Source organism: Gambusia affinis, linkage group LG04 (assembly GCF_019740435.1).
Source record: "Gambusia affinis linkage group LG04, SWU_Gaff_1.0, whole genome shotgun sequence".
Taxonomy (NCBI): Eukaryota; Metazoa; Chordata; class Actinopteri; order Cyprinodontiformes; family Poeciliidae; genus Gambusia; species Gambusia affinis.
Genome location: NC_057871.1, coordinates 13,442,719 through 13,462,185, shown reverse-complemented (window position 1 = coordinate 13,462,185; position 19,467 = coordinate 13,442,719). Strand labels below are relative to the sequence as shown.

Sequence of the window (19,467 nt, the reverse complement as noted above, 5' to 3'; positions counted from 1 at the left end):
ATGTCAATATAACTGCAATTTCAGAGATTAGAATTTCATGAAGCTCTGTGGAGATATACTGCAAAAGCATGCGTGGAGAAAGAAGCAGTAAGAGTTGCAGTTTGGTCTCAGGTCCGCTAGGGGCTGCTGTAGCAGTTGTTGAAAATTCATCAAGTAGAAACCGAAATTGTCTTCTGAGGGTGTGGACTGATTGAAAGATCAATAAACGCTGTTAATGGTGATGGGAGGGCTTCTGTTAATTATTGCCAATGTGTGTGGTATGCTACAATATTTGCCTCACACTTTTAAAACTTTACTTATTTACTCTGAGCTGAAAATGTTTGAAAAACTAACAAAATACTTTCTCAATTTGAGTGGAGGAGCAGTGGAGCAGCGAGAACTGCAGTTTAGGGTCATGTCCACTAGAGGCTGCTGTAGCAGTTGTTATAAACTTTCCTGTACAAAACCAAATTTTTCTAAACCTATCGTCTTCTTCTCTTGCATAGAACGAACAGGAAAAGAATTGTACACACACACACACACACACACACACACACACACACACACACACACACACACACACACACACACACACACACACACACATATATTGGTGTCATAGAAATGTATACATTTTCATTACTTATGTGTTCATTTTTCCTCCAACATAAGAAAGGGTTGTGTTATGGCTTCTCAGCTGCCTATTGGACTATAGCAAACCACATGACTAGATATAAGCAACTTTATTTTTTTATCGTTGCTCATTTTTAGCTTGATGTGACTTATTTGCGTTCATTTATTGCTCCGGAACAACATAAAATGTTGGTAATTCTCATCTTATACAGTGACTATTGGTAGTATGGTCTACAAAGGTGTTTTTAATCTTTCTTAAACGAAAACGAAAGGAAAAATTTCTGTATAACAGTAAAAATGTCGTGTATTTAAATTGTTTGAAGTAACAATAAACCTTTTTCGAAAGAAAAAATTCTGTTCTTATCAGTTTAATATCTGATATGTCTCCACTTGGAGACTGTATATTAAATTGATTTTTGAAACAGGGAGATGGAATAAGGGCTTGCTCTGTCCACTCCATGCATCATCCTGGTATTGCAGTGTTTCCAGGCATGGTGCACTTTCTCACTTGTGTGAAATAATAATTGTAGTTTAACTGGTATTTAAAATGTCAATATAACTGCAATTTCAGAGATTAGAATTTCATGTGGAGATATACTGCAAAAGCATGCGTGGAGAAAGAAGCAGTAAGAGTTGCAGTTTGGTCTCAGGTCCGCTAGGGGCTGCTGTAGCAGTTGTTGAAAATTCATCAAGTAGAAACCGAAATTGTCTTCTGAGGGTGTGGACTGATTGAAAGATCAATAAACGCTGTTAATGGTGATGGGAGGGCTTCTGTTAATTATTGCCAATGTGTGTGGTATGCTACAATATTTGCCTCACACTTTTAAAACTTTACTTATTTACTCTGAGCTGAAAATGTTTGAAAAACTAACAAAATACTTTCTCAATTTGAGTGGAGGAGCAGTGGAGCAGCGAGAACTGCAGTTTAGGGTCATGTCCACTAGAGGCTGCTGTAGCAGTTGTTATAAACTTTCCTGTACAAAACCAAATTTTTCTAAACCTATCGTCTTCTTCTCTTGCATAGAACGAACAGGAAAAGAATTGTACACACACACACACACACACACACATATTGGTGTCATAGAAATGTATACATTTTCATTACTTATGTGTTCATTTTTCCTCCAACATAAAAAAGGGTTGTGTTATGGCTTCTGCTGCCTATTGGACTATAGCAAACCACATGACTAGATATAAGCAACTTTATTTTTTTATCGTTGCTCATTTTTAGCTTGATGTGACTTATTTGCGTTCATTTATTGCTCCGGAACAACATAAAATGTTGGTAATTCTCATCTTATACAGTGACTATTGGTAGTATGGTCTACAAATAACAAAGTTTTGGAACCGTGTGTTAAGGTGCGGGCAGTCAGAATGACTCGGTTTCCTCCGGCAGTTATGTGGCATCGCTTCTCGGCCTTTTGGCTAAGACAGCGGTCGCCTCCATTGGGTGGTGATAGCGGTAGTCTGTGTGACTTGGCTGTTACCACTGTGTTTTGAGGTTCATTAAACTTGTCCCTGGTGGAGATATTGACCACTAAATAGTGGAAAATATCTCTCCTTTTTATTGTATTTATTTCTGTGTTTGGTTTTAATTATTTATTGGTTTTAGTAAAGGTCTTAGCCTTTAACTGGTGGTGCCTCCACCATGGCGGCTAGCCATGCCGGCATGCGGAGGCACCACAGTGTGCGCTTTTTATTTACGGAAAAAGGAAAAGAAAATGGTTTGACAAGACTGGATTTTTCAAGAAAATTGATTCAGCAGACTTTGAAGTTTCGGCCGGATGACCTGAATTGTATCCTCTCCCTGCCTTTCAATAAAGGATATGACGTAAGTTTCTGCTCTGCCGCACTGTTAAAAGATTTCTGGACACGGTTTGAGAATGCTAAGACCCAGTTTTCGGCTTTTGACGTTGAGAAACTGACTGACAACTCCCTGAAAACGGTGATTGTCAGGATGTTCAATGAGACTGTCAGTGCCCAAGACATCTGTATGTGGCTGGGTAGATATTGCACTGTGAGAGGCCAGGCTATGAAGGTGCGGGATGTGGACGGCATCTGGAACTGCGCTTGGCGGGTCCCCATCAAACAATGGGAGGACCCCCAAGGCTTCCAGGGCCTGAAACATCTCCCATCCCTGATCGTCCTGGGGGAGAACAGAGGCTATATTCACTATCAAGGCCAACCCAAACTGTGTCGGAAATGCGGCGAGCACGGTCATCTGGCCGAAACTTGTGATAAGATTTTCTGTGGAAAATGTAGAGAAGTGGGACACACTTTTGATGAATGTACGAACGGGCGAAAATGTAATTTGTGTGGCGGACAAGATCATTTGTTCAGAGACTGTCCAAAGTCTTTTGCTAACAAATTAAAAATAAGAAAGGAACCGGTAACGGATATGGCTAATGAGCAAGTGGACGCAGCTGGGCCAGAAAATTCAAATCTCCTGCCAAATCCTCTGATTGGAGGAGAGGAGGAGGAGGAGGCGGGAAGCGGGGAGGGGAAGGAAGCACCCCCCCAAACCGAAACATCCAGTGAGGGGGGGGAGATGCAGACCGAAGGCGGAGCTAGCTCTGACCCCTCTGATGAGGAACAGACAGACAGCAGCGATGATGCCCCCCTCCCCGACGCCCAGCTGTCAAAGAGGCCGGCACCTGAGTCCTCCTCCGAGGTCACTACCACGGCGGAGAAGCGAGGAAGACTGGAGGAACTCTTCGGTTCCTTCGGGGAGGAATCCCGGATTTTCCTCGCGGGCTCACCAAGTGAGACCTCGTTACATTTTGTTCAACAATCAACCCCGGAGGACCCAAAAAAGGTAACGGCGTTAGAAAAACGACCCACACCTAGAGTCCGAAGGGGGAATAGAGCCCCAACCCAACCCACGTCACTCGGTGGGGAGGAGGAGCTTTATTCACAGGACAGTCTCTGAACCCGCTTTGTCTAAATAACCGCCCGCTTTTTATCATGGTTTTAATTTTGAGTCTTATCTGGTCTTAATCCTTTTAAATGTCGTACTTGTTCTTAACCATAATACTCATGACTCTCACCTTCTCAACCATAAATGTTAGAAGCGTGAAGTCGCGAGTTAGAGCTCAGAGTGTTTTATCCTTTTTAAGTTCCGTACAGTCTGATTTGTTTTTATTACAAGAATGTGCACTTCCGTTTTTAAAGAATTACGCCCGGTGGCAGGATTTGTGGCCACGCCCCTCCATATGGAGCGGCTCGAATGAAAATAAAAATGACGGCGTGGCCATTTTAATTAACAACCCGCACATCTTGGTGAAGGGGAGCACCGTGGTAAAAGAGGGAAGAGCACTTTTAGCAAATTTGACTTTTAACGGACAGGATTTTAACCTCTTGAATATTTATGGTTTTAGTGATAAACATGACAGGTTCGACCTTTTAGAGGACCTGCAGCCCCACATGCTAGGAAGAAAACCTTTTATAATAGGGGGGGATTTTAACTGTATTTTAACTAGGAATGACAGGAAAAGCACCGGACAAGATTTTAGAATAGATAAGACATCGCTTTTATTAAGGAAAATAGTTAGGGATTTTAAATTAACGGACTGTTTTAGAACTATGCATCCCGGAGAGGAGGGCTACACCTGGTTCAGTGGTGATGGCTCTATGGCCTCTCGTATAGACTATTTCTTCACAAGGGATTGCGCCCTAACTGATGCTAGATTGTCACCGGCTTTCTTTTCCGATCACCTCCTTCTGTCCTGCACGCTTTCACTCCCTTCAGGTGAGACGACCGGGAGAGGTCTGTGGAAGCTAAACCGCTCCCTGCTGGAAGACCAGTTTCTGGTCAGCCAGTACAGGGAGCGATACCGCGAGTGGCAGACCCTCCAAGACCTGTACGAATCACGAGCACAGTGGTGGGAGATGGTGAAAGGTAGGACCCAGACTTTCTTCCGACTAGCAGGGAAAGATAAAAAGAAAAAAGAACAAAGATGCATGATGGGGCTGCAGAAAAGACTTCAAAGATATCACCTTTTAAATCAACAGGGTATGGATTTTAATAAAGAAATACGAGAAGTTAAAAAAGAAATGTCCATTCTAGCGGAAATAAAGAGTAAGGGAGTGATTTTAAGAAGTAGGGAGAGAGAAATAGAAGAAGGAGAAAAATGTACGAGATACTTTTTTAAGAAAATAATAAATAATCCGAGTTTTATTTCCGAACTAAAATCGGAGAATGGAAATATTGTCTGTAATATAGAAGAAAAGAAAAAAGTAATAGAACAATTTTATGGAGATTTATATACAGAAAAAATAGTAAAGGAAGAAAGTATAAAAGAAACTTTGGAGTTTATTGAAAAAAGTATAAAAGAAAGTTGTTTTTTAGAGCAGGATTTTACCCTTTTAGAGCTTTTACAGTCAGTAAAGAGTTTTAAAAGAGGAAAATCTCCGGGCTCGGACGGACTCCCCTTAGAATTTTATCTAACATTTTGGGACATTTTAGCACCTGATTTAATTGTTGTTTTTAATGATTTTAGCAAACTAGACACACTCCCCGGTACTTTTAGAACGGGAATAGTTACCCTTTTATACAAAGACAAAGACAAAACAGACCTTAAAAACTGGCGACCTATTACCCTTTTAAATGTCGATTGTAAAATTTTTAGTAGACTTTTAGCAGCTAGGATGCGCCGAGTGTTGGGGATCTAATCCACCGGATCAAGCCTGCGCCCGTGCGGGAAGGAGGATCACGGACAGCCTCAGATTGATCCGAGACACCATCTGTTTTGCGAGAGACAGAAACATTCGGCTGATAGTCTTAAATCTAGATTTTGAGAAAGCTTTCGATCGGGTCTCGCACCAGTACCTCTTCCAGGTACTGCAAAAAATGGGTTTTCCCGGGAGGTTTGTAGAGTGGGTGGGACTGCTGTATCGAGACATCTCCAGCAGAATTATGGTTAACGGGTTTCTGACAAAAGCAGTGAAAGTGAACTGCGGTGTCCGTCAGGGTTGTCCGTTATCCGCTCTTCTCTATGTGGCCTGCATCGAGCCGCTGGCGCAGATCTTGAGAAGGGACCCACAGATTTTAGGTGTAACTATACCGGGGAGTGGAGGCCAGGTAGCTAAATGTCTTTTATATATGGATGATTTTAACATTTTATGTACAGACCTTTTATCAGTAGACAGAGTTTTTAAACTAACAGATTGGTTCAGCACAGCATCAGGCTCAAAAATAAACAAAGAAAAAACGAAAAGCACAATTTTATGGACCATGGAAAAATAGCGAAAAGACAGGACTGCAGTTTCAGGTAACACAAGAACAAAAATACTTGGTGTAAACTTTGACAAGAATGGGGAAGGAGAGACAAATTGGACAGAAAAATCAAGAGGGTAAATCAAAGATTGGGATTGTGGGGACTAAGATCGCTAACGCTGGAAGGCAAGATTTTAATAGTCAAAGCAGTGATTTTACCAGTGTTTTACTAATCAGTTCTGTTTTATTCCTCCTAGGAGAGTGATTTTAGAGCTGCAACGGCTATTTTTTATTTCCTTTGGGGCTCCAAATGGGAACGATTGAGAAGGGACATCATGAAAAGACCAAAGGAAAAGGAGGAAAAGGAGTCCCAGACCTGTACTTGTTTTTAGGCAGCCACTACACAAGCATTCACCTAAAACAAGCTTTGAACATTTCCACAAATCCAAAAACAAACAAAATGAGCAGATTCTGGCTAGGTTCCTATTTAAGAAAACTCAAACTGATAAAAAGTGATTTTAGAACCCCTGTAGCTTTTAACCTCCCACCGGCATATGCTTTTATACAGAAATTTTTAAGACATTTTAAACTGGAAGGAGAGGAGAGCAGAATTTTAACTAACCATCGTTTTATTATCTCTGTTGTTCAGGACCGGGAACCAGTGACTCCAGTCTGTGACCTCCTGTATGGAGACGCCGCCACTGTTTGGCGCAACGTGAGCCATCCCGTCCTTCCAAACAGACTCCAGGACCTGTCATGGATGGTGGCTCATGGGATCCTGCCGGCCAGAGCCGTAATGCACTCCCGCGGCATGTCTCCGACGTCCATCTGCCCCGACCGGTTGTGGCGCGCCGGAGTCGGTGAGGCACCTGCTGTGGGAGTGCAGCGCTGCTGTGGACCTGTGGACCTGTGAAGGGGCCGACTCCTTGAAATTCCCACACTTGCCAGCAAGGGAGGTCCTCCACGCACAGCTAGTGCTGTATGGGGTGAGCCACCAGAAAAGGACTAAAAAAGACTTTGAGGAGATGTGGCTCACCCTAGCCACCATAAAAGACGCCATCTGGACCTCCAGAAACTTGCTGGTGAGCAGGCGCAGGCAGATGCCCCCCGTGGCTGTGATCCGGATGGCGGCAGCAAGGAGGGAAACATCGAGAGCTGCAGGTGGCACGCCAAGGACACAGCCACCGAGAAGAATCGCCTGCGCCTCCGTGGATGAAGGAGTCGGCGCACCACGAACAGAGGTCCAAGCAGCGGCGGCCTGGCTCTCCGGGTGAGGCAGGAGGGAAGGAGCTTCAGGGCAGGTTTCCCCTCTGAGCCCCAGCGCTGTTTTGGAAGAACGGGATGGCTCTGAACTTTGTAAGGGGAATCCCGGTCCTGTCCAACTTTTAAAACCCAGAGATTTTGTGTTTTCTATACCGTTGTTCTCAACTTCTTTTAGTCTAAATTGGAGAATTGTATTTTTTTAAATGAAAAAAAAAGAATTTCTGTATAACTGAAAAATGCCATGTATTTTAAAATGTTCTAAGTAACAATAAACCTTTTTCGAAAGAAAAAATAAAAAAAATTAAAAAAAAAAAAAAATTCTGTTCTTATCAGTTTAATATCTGATATGTCTCCACTTGGAGACTGTATATTAAATTGATTTTTGAAACAGGGAGATGGAATAAGGGCTTGCTCTGTCCACTCCATGCATCATCCTGGTATTGCAGTGTTTCCAGGCATGGTGCACTTTCTCACTTGTGTGAAATAATAATTGTAGTTTAACTGGTATTTAAAATGTCAATATAACTGCAATTTCAGAGATTAGAATTTCATGAAGCTCTGTGGAGATATACTGCAAAAGCATGCGTGGAGAAAGAAGCAGTAAGAGTTGCAGTTTGGTCTCAGGTCCGCTAGGGGCTGCTGTAGCAGTTGTTGAAAATTCATCAAGTAGAAACCGAAATTGTCTTCTGAGGGTGTGGACTGATTGAAAGATCAATAAACGCTGTTAATGGTGATGGGAGGGCTTCTGTTAATTATTGCCAATGTGTGTGGTATGCTACAATATTTGCCTCACACTTTTAAAACTTTACTTATTTACTCTGAGCTGAAAATGTTTGAAAAACTAACAAAATACTTTCTCAATTTGAGTGGAGGAGCAGTGAAGCAGCGAGAACTGCAGTTTAGGGTCATGTCCACTAGAGGCTGCTGTAGCAGTTGTTATAAACTTTCCTGTACAAAACCAAATTTTTCTAAACCTATCGTCTTCTTCTCTTGCATAGAACGAACAGGAAAAGAATTGTACACACACACACACACACACACACACACACACACACACACACACACACACATATATTAGTGTCATAGAAATGTATACATTTTCATTACTTATGTGTTCATTTTTCCTCCAACATAAAAAAGGGTTGTGTTATGGCTTCTCAGCTGCCTATTGGACTATAGCAAACCACATGACTAGATATAAGCAACTTTATTTTTTTATCGTTGCTCATTTTTAGCTTGATGTGACTTATTTGCGTTCATTTATTGCTCCGGAACAACATAAAATGTTGGTAATTCTCATCTTATACAGTGACTATTGGTAGTATGGTCTACAAATAACAAAGTTTTGGAACCGTGTGTTAAGGTGCGGGCAGTCAGAATGACTCGGTTTCCTCCGGCAGTTATGTGGCATCGCTTCTCGGCCTTTTGGCTCAGATCAGTGTGTAGTTTCTGTTCTTATCAGTTTAATATCTGATATGTCTCCACTTGGAGACTGTATATTAAATTGATTTTTGAAACAGGGAGATGGAATAAGGGCTTGCTCTGTCCACTCCATGCATCATCCTGGTATTGCAGTGTTTCCAGACATGGTGCACTTTCTCACTTGTGTGAAATAATAATTGTAGTTTAACTGGTATTTAAAATGTCAATATAACTGCAATTTCAGAGATTAGAATTTCATGAAGCTCTGTGGAGATATACTGCAAAAGCATGCGTGGAGAAAGAAGCAGTAAGAGTTGCAGTTTGGTCTCAGGTCCGCTAGGGGCTGCTGTAGCAGTTGTTGAAAATTCATCAAGTAGAAACCGAAATTGTCTTCTGAGGGTGTGGACTGATTGAAAGATCAATAAACGCTGTTAATGGTGATGGGAGGGCTTCTGTTAATTATTGCCAATGTGTGTGGTATGCTACAATATTTGCCTCACACTTTTAAAACTTTACTTATTTACTCTGAGCTGAAAATGTTTGAAAAACTAACAAAATACTTTCTCAATTTGAGTGGAGGAGCAGTGAAGCAGCGAGAACTGCAGTTTAGGGTCATGTCCACTAGAGGCTGCTGTAGCAGTTGTTATAAACTTTCCTGTACAAAACCAAATTTTTCTAAACCTATCGTCTTCTTCTCTTGCATAGAACGAACAGGAAAAGAATTGTACACACACACACACACACACACACACACACACATATATTGGTGTCATAGAAATGTATACATTTTCATTACTTATGTGTTCATTTTTCCTCCAACATAAGAAAGGGTTGTGTTATGGCTTCTCAGCTGCCTATTGGACTATAGCAAACCACATGACTAGATATAAGCAACTTTATTTTTTTATCGTTGCTCATTTTTAGCTTGATGTGACTTATTTGCGTTCATTTATTGCTCCGGAACAACATAAAATGTTGGTAATTCTCATCTTATACAGTGACTATTGGTAGTATGGTCTACAAATAACAAAGTTTTGGAACCGTGTGTTAAGGTGCGGGCAGTCAGAATGACTCGGTTTCCTCCGGCAGTTATGTGGCATCGCTTCTCGGCCTTTTGGCTAAGACAGCGGTCGCCTCCATTGGGTGGTGATAGCGGTAGTCTGTGTGACTTGGCTGTTACCACTGTTCTTGAGGTTTATTAAACTTGTCCCTGGTGGAGATATTGACCACTAAATAGTGGAAAATATCTCTCCCTTTTATTGTATTTATTTCTGTGTTTGGTCTTAATTATTTATTGGTTTTAGTAAAGGTTTTAGCCTTTGACTGGTGGTGCCTCCACCATGGCGGCTAGCCATGCCGGCATGCGGAGGCACCACAGTGTGCGCTTTTTATTTACTGAAAAAGGAAAAGAAAATGGTTTGACAAGACTCGATTTTTCACGAAAATTGATGCAGCAGACTTTGAAGTTTCGGCCGGATGACCTGAATTGTATCCTCTCCCTGCCTTTCAACAAAGGATATGACGTAAGTTTTTGCTCTGCTGCACTGTTAAAAGATTTCTGGACACGGTTTGAGAATGCTAAGACCCAGTTTTCGGCTTTTGACGTTGAGAAACTGACTGACAACTCCCTGAAAACGGTGATTGTCAGGATGTTCAATGAGACTGTCAGTGCTGAAGACATCTGTATGTGGCTGGGTAGATACTGCACTGTGAGAGGCCAGGCTATGAAGGTGCGGGATGTGGACGGCATCTGGAACTGCGCTTGGCGGGTCCCCATCAAACAATGGGAGGACCCCCAAGGCTTCCAGGGCCTGAAACATCTCCCATCCATGATAGTCCTGGGGGAGAACAGAGGCTATATTCACTATCAAGGTCAACCCAAACTGTGCCGGAAATGCGGCGAGCACGGTCATCTGGCCGAAACTTGTGATAAGATTTTCTGTGGAAAATGTAGAGAAGTGGGACACACCTTTGATGAGTGTACGAACGGGCGGAAATGTAATTTGTGTGGCGGACAAAATCATTTGTTCAGAGACTGTCCAAAGTCTTTTGCCAACAAATTAAAAAAAGGAAAGGAACCGGTAACGGATATGGCTAATGAGCAAGTGGAAGCAGCTGGGCCAGAAAATTCAAATCTCCCGCCAAATCCTCTGATTGGAGGAGAGGAAGAGGAGGAGGCGGGAAGCGGGGAGGGGAAGGAAGCACCCCCTCAGACCGAAGCATCCAGTGAGGAAGGCGGAGCTAGCTCGGACCCTGAGGAGGAACAGACGGAGAGCAGCGATGATGCCTCCCTCCCCGACGCCCAGCTGTCAAAGAGGCCAGCACCTGAGTCCTCCTCCGACGTCACCACCACGGCGGAGAAGCGGGGAAGACTGGAGGAACTTTTTGGTTCCTTCGGGGAGGAATCCCAAGTCTTCCTTGCCGGCTCATCCAGTGACACCTCTTTACACTTTGCTCGACAATCAACCCCGGAGGACCCCAATAAGGTAAAGGCTTTAGAAAAACGGCCTATACCAAGGGTCCGTAGGGGGAATAGAGCTCCAACCCAAACCACGTCACCTGGTGGAGAGGAGGAGCTCTGTTCACAGGACAGTCTCTGAATCCGCTTTATTTTAATGACCGCCCGTTTTTTATCACGGTTTTAATTTTGGTTTATCTTGTCTTTATCTTTTAAAATGTCGTACTTGTCTTTAACCACAATACTCATGACTCTCACCCTCTCAACTATAAATGTTAGAAGCGTGAAGTCACGATTTAGAGCTCAGAGTGTTTTATCCTTTTTAAGTTCCGTACAGTCTGACTTGTTTTTATTACAAGAATGTGCACTTCCGTTTTTAAAGAATTACACCCGGTGGCAGGATTTGTAGCCACGCCCTCCATATGGGCGGCTCGAATGAAAATAAAATGACGGCGTGGCCATTTTAATTAACACCCGCACATCTTGGTGAAGGGAGCACCGTGTAAAGAGGGAAGAGCACTTTTAGCAAATTTGACTTTTAACGGACAGGATTTTAACCTCTTGAATATTTATGGTTTTAGTGATAAACATGACAGGTTCGACTTTTTAGAGGACCTGCAGCCCCACACATGCTAGGAAGAAAACCTTTATAATAGGGGGGGATTTTAACTGTATTTTAACTAGGAATGACAGGAAAAGCACCGGACAAGATTTTAGAATAGATAAGACATCGCTTTTATTAAGGAAAATAGTTAGGGATTTTAAATTAACGGACTGTTTTAGAACTATGCATCCCGGAGAGGAGGGCTACACCTGGTTCAGTGGTGATGGCTCTATGGCCTCAGATAGACTATTTCTTCACAAGGATTGCGCCCTAACTGATGCTAGATTGTCACCGGCTTTCTTTTCCGATCACCTCCTTCTGTCCTGCACTTTCACTCCCTTCAGGTGAGACGACCGGGAGAGGTCTGTGGAAGCTAAACCGCTCCTGCTGGAAGACCAGTTTCTGGTCAGCCAGTACAGGGAGCGATATGAGTGGCAGACCCTCCAAGACCTGTACGAATCACGAGCACAGTGGTGGGAGATGGTGAAAGGTAGGACCCAGACTTTCTTCCGACTAGCAGGGAAAGATAAAAGAAAAAAGAACAAAGATGCATGATGGGGCTGCAGAAAGACTTCAAAGATATCACCTTTTAAATCAACAGGGTATGGATTTTAATAAAGAAATGAGAAGTTAAAAAGAAATGTCCATTCTAGCGGAAATAAAGAGTAAGGGAGTGATTTTAAGAAGTAGGAGAGAGAATAGAAGAAGGAGAAAATGTACGAGATACTTTTTAAGAAAATAATAAATAATCCGAGTTTTATTTCAAACTAAAATCGGAGAATGGAAATATTGTCTGTAATATAGAAGAAAAGAAAAGTAATAGAACAATTTTATGGAGATTTATATACAGAAAAAATAGTAAAGGAAGAAAGTATAAAAGAAACTTTGGAGTTTATTGAAAAAGTATAAAAGAAAGTTGTTTTTAGAGCAGGATTTTACCCTTTAGAGCTTTTACAGTCAGTAAAGAGTTTTAAAGAGGAAAATCTCCGGCTCGGACGGACTCCTTAGAATTTTATCTAACATTTTGGGACATTTTAGCACCTGATTTAATTGTTGTTTTTAATGATTTTAGCAAACTAGACACACTGCCCGGTACTTTTAGAACGGAATAGTTACCCTTTATACAAAGACAAAGACAAAACAGACCTTAAAACTGGCGACCTATTACCCTTTTAAATGTCGATTGTAAAATTTTAGTAGACTTTTAGCAGCTAGGATGCGAGTGTTGGGGATCTAATCCACCCGGATCAAGCCTGCGCCGTGCCGGGAAGGAGGATCACGGACAGCCTCGTACTGATCCGAGACACCATCTGTTTTGCGAGACAGAAACATTCGGCTCATAGTCTTAAATCTAGATTTTGAGACAGCTTTCGATCGGGTCGCACCAGTACCTCTTCCAGGTACTGCAAAAAATGGGTTTTCCCGGGAGGTTTGTAGAGTGGGTGGGACTGCTGTATAGAGACATCTCCAGCAGAATTATGGTTAACGGGTTTCTGACAAAAGCAGTGAAAGTGAACTGCGGTGTCCGTCAGGGTTGTCCGTTATCCGCTCTTCTCTATGTGGCCTGCATCAGAGCTGGCGCAGATCTTGAGAAGGGACCCACAGATTTTAGGTGTAACTATACCGGGGAGTGGAGGCCAGGTAGCTAAATGTCTTTTATATATGGATGATTTTAACATTTTATGTACAGACCTTTTATCAGTAGACAGAGTTTTTAAACTAACAGATTGGTTCAGCACAGCATCAGGCTCAAAATAAACAAAGAAAAAGCGAAAGCACAATTTTATGGACCATGGAAAATAGCAAAAAGACAGGACTGCAGTTTCAGGTAACACAAGAACAAAAAATACTTGGTAAACTTTGACAAGAATGGGGAAGGAGAGACAAATTGGACAGAAAAAATCAAGAGGGTAAATCAAAGATTGGGATTGTGGGGACTAAGATCGCTAACGCTGGAAGGCAAGATTTTAATAGTCAAAGCAGTGATTTTACCAGTGTTTTTACTAATCAGTTCTGTTTTTATTCCTCCTAGGAGAGTGATTTTAGAGCTGCAACGGCTATTTTTATTTCCTTTGGGGCTCCAAATGGGAACGATTGAGAAGGGACATCATGAAAAGACCAAAGGAAAAAGGAGGAAAAGGAGTCCCAGACCTGTACTTGTTTTTAGGCAGCCACTACACAAGCATTCACCTAAAACAAGCTTTGAACATTTCCACAAATCCAAAAACAAACAAAATGAGCAGATTCTGGCTAGGTTCCTATTTAAGAAAACTCAAACTGATAAAAAGTGATTTTAGAACCCTGTAGCTTTTAACCTCCCACCGCATATGCTTTTATACAGAAATTTTAAGACATTTTAAACTGGAAGGAGAGGAGAGCAGAATTTTAACTAACCATCGTTTTATTATCTCTGTTGTTCAGGACCGAACCAGTGACTCCAGTGCGGCCTCCTGTATGGAGAGACGCCGCCACTGTTTGCAACGTGAGCCATCCGTCCTTCCAAACAGACTCCAGGACCTGTCATGGATGGTGGCTCATGGGATCCTGCTGCCAGAGCCGTGCACTCCCGCTGCATGTCTCCGACGCCCATCTGCCTCGAGTGAGGCGCGCGGGAGTCGGTGAGGCACCTGCTGTGGGAGTGCAGCGCTGCTGTGGACCTGTGGGCGAAGGCCGACTCCTTGAAATTCCCACACTTGCCAGCAAGGGAGGTCCTCCACGCACAGCTAGTGCTGTATGGGGTGAGCCACCAGAAAAGGACTAAAAAAGACTTTGAGGAGATGTGGCTCACCCTAGCCACCATAAAAGACGCCATCTGGACCTCCAGAAACTTGCTGGTGAGCAGGCGCAGGCAGATGCCCCCCGTGGCTGTGATCCGGATGGCGGCAGCAAGGAGGGAAACATCGAGAGCTGCAGGTGGCACGCCAAGGACACAGCCACCGAGAAGAATCGCCTGCGCCTCCGTGGATGAAGGAGTCGGCGCACCACGAACAGAGGTCCAAGCAGCGGCGGCCTGGCTCTCCGGGTGAGGCAGGAGGGAAGGAGCTTCAGGGCAGGTTTCCCCTCTGAGCCCCAGCGCTGTTTTGGAAGAACGGGATGGCTCTGAACTTTGTAAGGGGAATCCCGGTCCTGTCCAACTTTTAAAACCCAGAGATTTTGTGTTTTCTATACCGTTGTTCTTAACTTCTTTTAGTTTAAATTGGAGAATTGTATTTTTTTAAATGAAAAAAAAAGAATTTCTGTATAACTGAAAAATGCCATGTATTTTAAAATGTTCTAAGTAACAATAAACCTTTTTCGAAAGAAAAAATTCTGTTCTTATCAGTTTAATATCTGATATGTCTCCACTTGGAGACTGTATATTAAATTGATTTTTGAAACAGGGAGATGGAATAAGGGCTTGCTCTGTCCACTCCATGCATCATCCTGGTATTGCAGTGTTTCCAGGCATGGTGCACTTTCTCAGTTGTGTGAAATAATAATTGTAGTTTAACTGGTCTTTAAAATGTCAATGTAACTGCATTAGAATTTCATGAAGTTCTGTGGAGATATACTGCAAAAGCATGCGTGGAGAAAGAAGCAGTAAGAGTTGCAGTTTGGTCTCAGGTCCGCTAGGGGCTGCTGTAGCAGTTGTTGAAAATTCATCAAGTAGAAACCGAAATTGTCTTCTGAGGGTGTGGACTGATTGAAAGATCAATAAACGCTGTTAATGGTGATGGGAGGGCTTCTGTTAATTATTGCCAATGTGTGTGGTATGCTACAATATTTGCCTCACACTTTTAAAACTTTACTTATTTACTCTGAGCTGAAAATGTTTGAAAAACTAACAAAATACTTTCTCAATTTGAGTGGAGGAGCAGTGAAGCAGCGAGAACTGCAGTTTAGGGTCATGTCCACTAGAGGCTGCTGTAGCAGTTGTTATAAACTTTCCTGTACAAAACCAAATTTTTCTAAACCTATCGTCTTCTTCTCTTGCATAGAACGAACAGGAAAAGAATTGTACACACACACACACACACACACACACACACACACACACACACACACACACACACACATATATTAGTGTCATAGAAATGTATACATTTTCATTACTTATGTGTTCATTTTTCCTCCAACATAAAAAAGGGTTGTGTTATGGCTTCTCAGCTGCCTATTGGACTATAGCAAACCACATGACTAGATATAAGCAACTTTATTTTATTATCGTTGCTCATTTTTAGCTTGATGTGACTTATTTGCGTTCATTTATTGCTCCGGAACAACATAAAATGTTGGTAATTCTCATCTTATACAGTGACTATTGGTAGTATGGTCTACAAATAACAAAGTTTTGGAACCGTGTGTTAAGGTGCGGGCAGTCAGAATGACTCGGTTTCCTCCGGCAGTTATGTGGCATCGCTTCTCGGCCTTTTGGCTAAGACAGCGGTCGCCTCCATTGGGTGGTGATAGCGGTAGTCTGTGTGACTTGGCTGTTACCACTGTGTTTTGAGGTTCATTAAACTTGTCCCTGGTGGAGATATTGACCACTAAATAGTGGAAAATATCTCTCCCTTTTATTGTATTTATTTCTGTGTTTGGTTTTAATTATTTATTGGTTTTAGTAAAGGTCTTAGCCTTTAACTGGTGGTGCCTCCACCATGGCGGCTAGCCATGCCGGCATGCGGAGGCACCACAGTGTGCGCTTTTTATTTACGGAAAAAGGAAAAGAAATTGGTTTGACAAGACTGGATTTTTCAAGGAAATTGATTCAGCAGACTTTGAAGTTTCGGCCGGACGACCTGAATTGTATCCTCTCCCTGCCTTTCAATAAAGGATATGACGTAAGTTTTTGCTCTGCCGCACTGTTAAAAGATTTCTGGACACGGTTTGAGAATGCTAAGACCCAGTTTTCGGCTTTTGACGTTGAGAAACTGACTGACAACTCCCTGAAAACGGTGATTGTCAGGATGTTCAATGAGACTGTCAGTGCCCAAGACATCTGTATGTGGCTGGGTAGATACTGCACTGTGAGAGGCCAGGCTATGAAGGTGCGGGATGTGGACGGCATCTGGAACTGCGCTTGGCGGGTCCCCATCAAACAATGGGAGGACCCCCAAGGCTTCCGGGGCCTGAAACATCTCCCATCCATGATAGTCCTGGGGGAGAACAGAGGCTATATTCACTATCAAGGCCAACCCAAACTGTGTCGGAAATGCGGCGAGCATGGTCATCTGGCCGAAACTTGTGATAAGATTTTCTGTGGAAAATGTAGAGAAGTGGGACACACTTTTGATGAATGTACGAACGGGCGAAAATGTAATTTGTGTGGCGGACAAGATCATTTGTTCAGAGACTGTCCAAAGTCTTTTGCTAACAAATTAAAAATAAGAAAGGAACCGGTAACGGATATGGCAAATGAGCAAGTGGACGCAGCTGGGCCAGAAAATTCAAATCTCCTGCCAAATCCTCTGATTGGAGGAGAGGAGGAGGAGGAGGCGGGAAGCGGGGAGGGGAAGGAAGCACCCCCCCAAACCGAAACATCCAGTGAGGGGGGGGAGATGCAGACCGAAGGCGGAGCTAGCCCTGACTCCTCTGAGGAGGAACAGACAGACAGCAGTGATGATGCCCCCCTCCCCGACGCCCAGCTGTCAAAGAGGCCGGCACCTGAGTCCTCCTCCGAGGTCACTACCACTGCGGAGAAGCGAGGAAGACTGGAGGAACTCTTCGGTTCCTTCCGGGAGGAATCGGATTTTCTGGGCTCACCAAGTGAGACCTCGTACATTTTGTTCAACAATCAACCCCGGAGGACCCAAAAGGTAATGGCGAAAACGACCCACACCTAGAGTCCGAAGGGGAATAGAGCCCCAACCCAACCCACGCCACTCGGTGGGAGGAGGAGCTTTATTCACAGGACAGTCTCTGAACCCGCTTTATCTAAATAACCGCCCGTTTTTTATCATGGTTTTAATTTTGAGTCTTATCTGGTCTTAATCCTTTAAATGTCGTACTTGTTCTTAACCATAATACTCATGACTCTCACCTTCTCAACCATAAATGTTAGAAGTGTGAAGTCATGAAGTTAGAGCTCAGAGTGTTTTATCCTTTTTAAGTTCCGTACATTCAGATTTGTTTTTATTACAAGAATGTGCATTTCCGTTTTTAAAGAATTACGCCCGGTGGCAGGATTTGTGGCCACGCCCCTCTATATGGAGCGGCTCCAATGAAAATAAAAATGACGGCGTGGCCATTTTAATTAATCCGCACATCTCGGTGAAGGGGAGCACCGTGGTGAAAGAGGGAAGAGCACCTTTAGCAAATTTGACTTTTAACGGACAGGATTTTAACCTCTTAAATATTTATGGTTTTAACGATAAACATGACAGGTACGATTTTTTAGAGGAACTGCAGCCCCACAGACATTTTAGACATTTCAAAAAATAAAAAAACAAATGATATGAGCAAATTTTGGTTTGGATCCTATCTTAGAAGGTTGAAATTGATTAAAAACGATTTTAGAACTCCAGTAGCTTTTAACCTTCCTCCGGCATATATTTTTATACAGAAATTTTTAAAACATTTTAAGCTTGAAGGAGAGGAGAGCAGGATTTTAACCAAGTCTCGTTTATTATCTCTGTTGTGCAGGACCGGGAATCAGTAACCACAGTGCCTCCGGTATGGAGATGACACCACTGTTTGGCGCAAGAGCCATCCCTTTTCAACAGACTCCAGGACCTATCCTGGATGGTGGCTCATGGGATCCTGCCGGTCAGAGCCGTAATGCACTCCCGCGGCATGTCTGTGTCGTCCATCTGCCCCGACCGGTTGTGGCGGGCGCGGAGTCGGTGAGGCACCTGCTGTGGAGTGCAGCGCTGCTGTGGACCTGTGTGAAGGCGGCTCCTTGCAAATTCCCACACTTGCCAGCAAGGGAGGTCCTAAACAGCTAATTAGTGCTGTACGGGGTGAGCCACCAGAAAAAGAACAAAAAAGACCTTGAGGAGATGTGGCTCACCCTTGCCACCATCAAAGACGCCATCTGGACCTCCAGAAACTTGCTGGTGAGCAGGCGCAGGCAGATGCCCCCGGTGGCTGTGATCCGGATGGCAGCAGCAAAAAGAACAACATCGAGGGCTGCAGGTGGCGCGCCAAGGACACAGCCACCAAGAAGAATCGCCTGCGCCTCTGTGGACGTAGGAGCCGGCGCACCACGAACAGAGGTCCAAGCAGCGGCGGCCTGGCCCTCCGGGTGAGGCAGGAGGGAAGGAGCTTCAGGGCAGGCTTCCCCTCTGGGCCCCAGCGCTGTTTTGGAAGAACGGGATGGCTCTGAACTTTGTAAGGGGAACCCCGGTCCTGTACAACTTTTAACACCTAGAGCCTTTGTGTTTTTATCCCTGTTTTAAGCTCCTTTTAGTTTGAAATGGAAATGGTGTTTTAATCTTTCTTAAACGAAAACGAAAGGAAAAATTTCTGTATAACAGTAAAAATGTCGTGTATTTAAATTGTTTGAAGTAACAATAAAAATTTTTCGAAAGAAAAATTCTGTTCTTATCAGTTTAATATCTGATATGTCTCCACTTGGAGACTGTATATTAAATTGATTTTTGAAACAGGGAGATGGAATAAGGGCTTGCTCTGTCCACTCCATGCATCATCCTGGTATTGCAGTGTTTCCAGGCATGGTGCACTTTCTCACTTGTGTGAAATAATAATTGTAGTTTAACTGGTATTTAAAATGTCAATATAACTGCAATTTCAGAGATTAGAATTTCATGAAGCTCTGTGGAGATATACTGCAAAAGCATGCGTGGAGAAAGAAGCAGTAAGAGTTGCAGTTTGGTCTCAGGTCCGCTAGGGGCTGCTGTAGCAGTTGTTGAAAATTCATCAAGTAGAAACCGAAATTGTCTTCTGAGGGTGTGG

The 19,467-nt window shown here is 43.3% G+C and overlaps 1 non-coding gene and 4 pseudogenes across 1 annotated transcript; all 5 read left to right on the top strand.

Annotated features, from left to right (window-relative positions):
* Positions 1-942: 942 nt before the first annotated feature.
* LOC122830440 lies at positions 943-1,117 on the top strand (annotated as a pseudogene).
* A 6,243-nt stretch (positions 1,118-7,360) lies between these two features.
* On the top strand, positions 7,361-7,561 carry LOC122830443 (annotated as a pseudogene).
* A 938-nt stretch (positions 7,562-8,499) lies between these two features.
* Positions 8,500-8,690, top strand: LOC122830436. The gene has a single exon (XR_006370526.1). It is a non-coding gene; the product is annotated as a U2 spliceosomal RNA (small nuclear RNA).
* Positions 8,691-14,859: 6,169 nt separating this feature from the next.
* On the top strand, positions 14,860-15,034 carry LOC122830439 (annotated as a pseudogene).
* A 4,033-nt stretch (positions 15,035-19,067) lies between these two features.
* Positions 19,068-19,240, top strand: LOC122830442 (annotated as a pseudogene).
* The last annotated feature ends 227 nt before the right edge of the window (positions 19,241-19,467 follow it).